Source organism: Carettochelys insculpta, chromosome 1 (assembly GCF_033958435.1).
Source record: "Carettochelys insculpta isolate YL-2023 chromosome 1, ASM3395843v1, whole genome shotgun sequence".
NCBI lineage: Eukaryota > Metazoa > Chordata > Testudines > Carettochelyidae > Carettochelys > Carettochelys insculpta.
This window is the reverse complement of record NC_134137.1, coordinates 77,234,298-77,240,297: the sequence shown is the minus strand read 5'-3', so window position 1 is coordinate 77,240,297 and position 6,000 is coordinate 77,234,298.

Below are 6,000 nucleotides of genomic sequence, written 5' to 3'. Positions count from 1 at the left end.
AGTATAGGGATTCCTTAAAATAGCACATTATTTTGACATGTGACACCATTTACGCAGTGCCATGTGCCAAAACAGCCTATTTTGAAATCTACTCAAAAAAGAAATATAATCTTCATAGCACAAATTGTGTATCTTTTTTCGAGGTTAGAGCATTGCGTACATATAGCCTAAGCGTTCATCAGTATCTGAAAGTCAGGCCTTTTCAAAATATTTCCAGTGGGACAATCAAAACGTGAATGCCCTAGAAACCACTAATCTATTTTAAAAATTTAGGATCCAGTTCAGCAGATCCCTTAAGCATATGAATAACTTTAAGCTTATAGAATCATAGAGTCATAGAATCATAGCACTGTTAGGGGCCTCAGGAGGTCATTTAGTCCAGCCCCCTGTTTCAAGCAGGATCAACCCCAACTAAGTCACCTGAACCAGGACCTTGTCAAGCTGGGACTTCAAAACCTCTGGGGATGGAGAATCCACCACATCTCTAGGCAACACATTCCAGTGCTTCACCACCCTCCTGATTAAGTAGTTTTTGCTAATATGCAACCTACTCCTCTCCTTCGGTAATTTCAGACCATTGCGTCTTGTTCTGCTATCTGTCACCGCTGAGAACAATTTCTCTACATCCTCTTTAGAGCACCCTTCAGGACATCAAAGGTTGCGATTAAATCACCGCTAAGTCTTCTCTTCTGTAAACTAAAACAGCCCAAATCCCTGAGCTTTGCCTCATAGGTCATGTGCTCCAGCCCCTTAATCATTTTTGTTGCACTCCACTGAACCTGCTTCAGCACATCCACATCCTTTTTATACCCAGCAGCCCAATACTGGACACAATATTCCAGATGTGGCCTCACCAGTGCTGAATAGAGGGGAACAACCACTTAGATCTGCTGGCAATGCTTCTCCTAATGCACCCTAATATGCCATTAGCCTTCTTGACTACAAGGGTACACTGTTTAATCATATCCAGACTTTCATCCACCATATCCCCTAGGTCCCTTTCCGCTGTTCTGCTGCTTAACCAGTCAGTCCCCAGCCTATAACAATGCTTGGGATTCTTCCATCCCAAGTGCAGGACTCTACACTTCTCCTTGTTGAACCACATCAGATTTCTTTTGGCCCAATCCTCCAATTTATCCAGGTCACTCTGGATCCTATCTCTACCCTCCAACGTATCTACCTCTACCTCTAGCTTAGTGTCATCTGCAAACTTGCTGAGGGTGCAATCCATCCCCCATCCAGGTCATTAATAAAAAAAATTAACAACACAGGTTCCAGAACCGAGCCTTGGGGCACTTTACTTGAAACCAACTGCCCTCTAGAGATGGAGCCATTGACCACTACCTGTTGGGCCCGACCATCAAACCAGCTTTCTATCCATTTTATAGTCCAGGGATCTAATCCACACTTCCTCAACTTACGTGCAAGGATATCGTGGGAGACTGTATCAAAAACTTTGCTAAAGTCAAGGTATGTCACATCCATTCACTTCCCCATGTCCACAGAACCTGTTACTTCATCATAGAAGCTAATCAGATTGGTCAGGCACAACTTGCCCTTGGTGAATACATGTTGACTACTCTCGATCACTTTCCCCTCTTCCAAGTGCTCCAAAATTGATTCCTTGAGGATTCCCTCAAGAATTTTTCCAGGGACTGAGGTAGTTATAACTGGTCAGTAGCTCCCTGCGGTTGTCCTTTTTTCGTTTTTTAAAGATGGACACTACATTTTCTTTTTTCCAGTCAACTGGGATCTTTCCTGATCTCCAAGAGTCTTCAAAGATAATGGCTAATGGCTTGGCAAAGACATCTGCCAATTCCCTCAGTAGCCTTGGGTGCATTAAATCCAGAACCATGGATTTATGTAGATCTAGTTTTTCTAGGTAGCTCTTAACTCTTTGCTTTCCCACCGATATCTGCCCTCTACCTTCCCATACTGCATTGTCTAGCAAAGTACTGTGGGAGTTGTCCTTGTCCATGAAGACTGAGGCCAAAAAAGCATTGAGTACTTCAGCTTTTCTCACATCATCTATCACTAGGTTACCTCTCTCATCCAGTAATGGCCCCATGCATTCCCTGATAACCCTCTTATTGTTAACATTCCTGTAGAAACCCTTTTTGTTACCTTTCACTTCCCTTGCCAGCTGCAGTTCCAACTGTGCTTTTGTTTTCCTGATTACTGCTTGGCATTCTCCAGCCATCTATTTACACTACTCCTTAGTCAACTGTCCCCATTTCCAGTTCTTATATGCCTCCTTTTGGAGTTTAAGCTGACCAAGGATATCCCTGTTAAGCCAAGCTGGTTTTCTATGATATTTGCATTTCTTACTATTCAGCAGGATGGTTTGTTCCTATGCTTTCAGTAAGACTTCTTTAAAATACTGGCAGTTCTCTTGAACTCTTTTTGCTCTTCATCTTTGTTTCCCAAGGGATCCTTCCCATCAGTTCTCTCAGGGAATCAAAGTCCGCTATTTTGAAATCAAGTGTCTGTATTTTACTGCTCCCTTTCTTCCTTTTGTCAGGATCCTGAAATCTACCATCTCATGGTCACTGAAGTCCAGGTTACCACCCACTTCTATTTCTCCTATTAAATCTTCCCTGTTTGTGAGCAAGTTGTGCATGGCCCCTCATCGGCTCCTTCAGCACTTGTACCAAGAACTTATCGCCAACATTCTCCTAAAACTTCCTGGATTGTCTATGTGCTGCTGTATTGGTCTCTCAACAAATGCCTAGATGATTAAAGTCTCCCATGAGAACCAGGGCCTATGATTTGGAAGCTTCTCTTAGTTGTCTGAAGAAGTCCTCATCTATCTCATCTCTCTGATCTGGTGCTCTATAGGAGACACCAACTACAACATCACCTCTGTTGTTTCTGCCTCTAAGCTTAACCCAAAGACAACCAACTGGTTTTTCTCCCTCCTTATACTCGAGCTCTGAGCTATTATACTGCTCTCTCACATAGGCTACGTCTACACTAGGACACAATGTCGAAGTAGCCTATTTCGAAGTAAGAACATCGAAATAGGCTACTTCGATGATTATCGTCTACACGTCCTCCAGGGCTGGCAACGTCGATGTTCAACGTCGAAGTAGCACCGAGGAACATCGAAAAGAGCCATCCTGGAAGGAAACGCAGAGCATCCACACACACAAGCCCCCTCTTTTGAAATAAGGGGCCAGGAAAGCTCACGAACCAGGTCACAGAGCACACTAGCCCTTCCAGGGCAGCTGCAAGCTGTTCCCTTAAAGGGCCCCTCCCAGACACACTTGGCCTGCACTGCACGAGCAGCCCTGCATTGGTGATACAAGCCTCGCAGACCTTGAGCCAGCAGACATGGACATCCAGCAGCTGGAAGCCCTACAAGCTGCCTCCCGCAGGGCAGGCGCCCTTCTAGATGCTGCCTGGTCAGCCGCCCAGCAGATTCTGGAATGAGAGCCCTCCCCAGGAGCACCAGGAGATGCCCCTGACCATCGAGCCCTCCTCACCCTCCCCCGCTGCATGCCCCGCCAACTCTGGAGCTACCCCTCCAGCACCAAGTGGTGGGAGCACCTGGTTATGGGGGAATGGAATGATGAACAGTGGCTGTGGAACTTCCTCATGAGCTGGCAGACCTTCATGGAGCTCTGCCAGTGGCTCACCCCCATACTCAAGCACCATGATACCCGGATGCAGTGCTCCCTCCCTGTCGAGAAGAGGGTTGCAATAGCTGTCTGGAAGCTGGCCACTCCAGACTGCTACCGCTCCATGGGACAGCAGTTTGGTGTGGGAAAGGCCACAGTTGGGGCTGTCCTCATGGAGGTAAGGAGGCCTGGGGCTGAACCCCCTGCTGGGGAGGGGGGCCTGGGTGAGGGGGGCCAAGGAGGAGGGCCTGGGGACGGGGGCTGAGGAGGGGGCCTAAGTGAGGGGGTCACACTCTACAAACCCTCACAGGCACACATGTTCCCTCCCCACAGGTGGTGCGTGCACTCAATGCCCTGCTGCTGAAGAGGGTCATCCGAGTTGGGGACCTGGACGCAGCTGTCAAGGGATTCACCGCCATGGGATTCCCCAACTGATTTGGAACCCTTGATGGGACCCACATCCCCATCCGCACCCCAGACCGCAGTGGTGGCCGTTACGTCAACAGGAAGGGCTACCACTCTGTGGTCCTGCAGGCCATGGTCAACAGCTGTGGCCACTTCCAGGACATCTACGTGGGCTGGCCCAGCTCTACCCATGACACCCATGTTTTCTGGAATTTGGGACTATGCCGCTGACTGCAGGCAGGGACCTACATCCCCCAGAGGGAGATCCCTCTGGGGGATACCATCACTGTACCCATCTGCCTTGTGGGGGATGTGGCATACCCCCTCCAGCCCTGGCTTATGCAGCCCTATACAGGCCACCTCACTGATAGCCAGGAATGCTACAACACCCGACTCAACCATGCCCAACAAGTGGTCAAGCGAGCCTTTGGGCACCTGAAAGGCCACTGGCGTTGCCTCCTGGCACGCCTAGACCTGGGCCTCCCAAACATCCCCCAATTTGTGGGGGCCTGCTGCACACTCCACAACCTGGTGGAAAGCAAGGGGGAGGCCTGTGTGCAGGGCTGGGCACAGGAGGCCGCAACAGCCTAACCCCAGCCAGCCGCCACCCTGAGCCGCCAGGCCCACCAAGATGGGCTCCAGGTCTGGGAGGCCCTAAGGGAGTACTTTGACCAGGGGGCCCACTGAGCGACCTGACGGCCATCCCTGCACCCCGCCCCAGCACCCACACCTCACCCTCACCAAAAGTACATGGGACACAGGTTTTTGAAAAAATAAAACTATCATTATTTACAAGAACAAAATTGTCACCTCTTTTCGGCAAATAATATTAGCAAATATATAAAACAGATTCAATGCAAATGCTGCCAGCTTCCTGCTATGGGGTTTCCGGGTCCCTGCAGCTTTAACAGCCGCTGGGTGCAGAGATCATAGAGCCCCGCAGGGGCTGGACAGAGCTTCTCAACCCCTCAGCTGATTGCCACCATGGAGGACCCCACTATTTCGAAGTAGCAGGACACGGATTGTGTACACACACCCTACTTCGACATTGAATGTCGAAGTAGGGCGCTATTCCCATCATCTGGTGGGAATAGCAATTTTGACATCTCGCCGCTTAACGTCGATTTGAACGTCGATGTAGCACACGGCGCGTGTAGACGCGACGCGTGCTATTTCAACGTTGTGCCGGCTACTTCGAAGTAGCCGGCTAGTGTAGACGTAGCCATAGAGTGCAATTCCTCCTCCTATTCTCACCTATCTGTTCTTTCTAAACAGTTTATACCCCTCCATGACCATGCTCTGGTTATGCAGATCATCCCACCATGTCTCTCTTATTCCAACCACTTCATACTTTGACTGTGCCAGGGCCTCTAATTCTTCCTATTTGTTCCCCCGGCTTCTTGCATTTGTTTACAAGCACCTTGGAGAAGTGACTGATTGGTCCCCTTTCTCCTCTTCACCCAGGAAACCTACTTTATTGTTCCCTACTCCTTCCCCACTTACCACAGGGCTTGTGTCACTGGACATACACTTTTACAAATAAACATATGTGTAATTGGTTTGCTGAATGAGGATCTTAGGGCATGTAGTATTGTGTATCAGCTGAATAGTGATGTCATCAAAGCCAGTGATATTATACTTCATCTGATCAAATAGGCGTAGTAAAGGGATTGACCCTGTAACCATCTTCAGACTTGAGAGCTTTTGTGGCAGAGGAGTTCATCATGCATGTCTGAGATCTGTTTATAAGGAATGATCATTATCTACTTAACATGATCCTTCTGATCCCTGACAGAACACACAGGCTTTTGACTTGTGAACCTGCGGCACATGATTGATATATTTACAGGTTATGCAAGAAGAAAGAACTTTTTTTTTTCTTATGACTAATATGACAAAGTTCATAATCTGTCTTGGTGGGTCTCTGTTTTTAGTGGATTATTTACCCCTGAGGCTCACAGAAGCCCTCATCTTA